Genomic DNA, 1,993 nt, shown 5'->3' on the forward strand with positions numbered 1-1,993 from the left:
GGCACATATCGTGGCAGCTGCTGGGAAAGTCCTGAGGATGCACAGTATTTTCCAGAACATCTTATGGTCGATGTGCGAGAGATGTAATAGCTGCATCAGGGTGCAGGTCGTAATTTCGAACACCTTCTTTGAGTTCCATAAGTGTCTAATTTTGTTCCTATTTTTTAATTTCTCTTGTGCTAAGCATAATTGGTGTCCGTTCTTTCTTGTGTTTTGTGTTGTTTGTACCGGCCATTAAAGTTGTTTCGGCCCTGTTTTGCCATTTCATTTTTCCTCGATGTCGTCTCTCTCATATATGTGCATAATTACTTATGACACAAGTGTTGCTACTATATGATGAAATTTACAAACACGGTGTTTACAATGCTACATATTCCCATCCGAAAATATCTTTTTTTTCCTCTTGCCCTTCAAATAAGAAATGTGTGTCCTTCATTGTAAAATCTCCTGGAACTTTAATACTTCTTTTTTCGAGGACATTGGAGAAAATATTTCAGTATAGGCAGCTGTCAATATTCAAACATTACATTGTGAAAGCCATTAAATTGATTTCGGCCATTAGCCGAAACGCTCAGAAAGGCTTAATTAGCATAAGGATTTAGGAAATACATTTTGAAAAACTTAGCAAATTTTCCTTCAATAAATTTAATGGAACAGGCAAAAGAAATTACAGGGAACAATAAATATAGGAGAAAACAGATATTTCTTTTCCTAATTTGTTTTACTGTGTTTGATTTCTTTCTTTCTTCCTGTATAAATAATTAAAACTTAAAGAATGTAACTGAAGAATGAGAATAAAATTTTCAATTGAAAACAAATGGTGGCAAAACTCCTAGTGCTGCTCTGCTGGACGACGAAATAGACCAGCAATATTTTCCGAATTTGGAATAACGAGAGAAAATTTGAAACCTGTGCAGCCAGCGATGCAAAGGGATTGTTCTGAGAGAAAGATGACTTAAATGAGGAAACTCGGAGATAATGTAATGATGTGTAAGGTTACCTCTACTGGGATAATAATAAGAAAAGATTAAAATACAAAATACGTAAGTAAATTATACAAAAATTGAAGAAATTTAAAATATCTAGCAAGCGTAAGAAATAGTAATTGATTCAAAAACTAAATGAATCTAAACTCTCAAACTTATAGTCGTTTAAATACAGGTTTTTCTGATTCAGAAAGAACGTTACGTGTATATCTTCTAAGATGCTTTTTCCATCCTTTTTTTGTAGTTGTTTCATTTTTGATTTCAGTTTCATTTTTTTCTCCTATTTTGCAATTTTCCCCATTGTTTCCCTCTGTTTTTAAGCCACCTGTTTATTATTACTATTATTATTATTACAACTTATGTAAAAATTAAGTAAGGAAAAGTAAGACACTGAGACTTTGCAAATTATCACACTTTACGTGAGATTCATGGTGGTCGCTTATTGCATACAAATCACGCCAAATTCTTTAACTTCTCTGCTTGGGTTTAGGTCCTTATAACGAAAACAACAAATTCGCCCTTTGTAGAAAAATATTCTGTCAGGCAATAAATCTACGGGGAGATTTTTCCATATGAAACTGAGCCCAAAGTGTTATATAGTATCTAAATATTAAAGTGTTGTACATGTTAAACGTGATCGTCGTTGCATTACTTTCACTTTTTTACTACTGAAATAAAGATATACTGATTATTTTGTAGATTGGAAAACCCTCCTTGTGATCATGAAAAGGAGCAAAAACTGGAAAACGAGAGAGAACTAGAAAAGAAGCGAGAACCGGAAAAGATGCAAGAACTGGAAAAGAAACAAGAACTGAATAAAAAGGAAGAACCGGAAAAGAAGGAGAAACTAGAAAAGAAGGAGAAACTGGAAAAGAGGCAAGAACTGAAAAACAAAAAAACTGGAATTGACACAAAAACTAGAAAAGAAGCAAGAAATGAAAAAGAAGCAAAATCTGGAAAAGATACAAAAACTAGAAAAGAAGCAAGAACCGGAGAAGATACAAGAA

This window comes from Stegodyphus dumicola, chromosome 11, assembly GCF_044657685.1.
Source record: "Stegodyphus dumicola isolate Sdum_Otavi_A_Nest chromosome 11, ASM4465768v1".
Lineage (NCBI taxonomy): Eukaryota > Metazoa > Arthropoda > Arachnida > Araneae > Eresidae > Stegodyphus > Stegodyphus dumicola.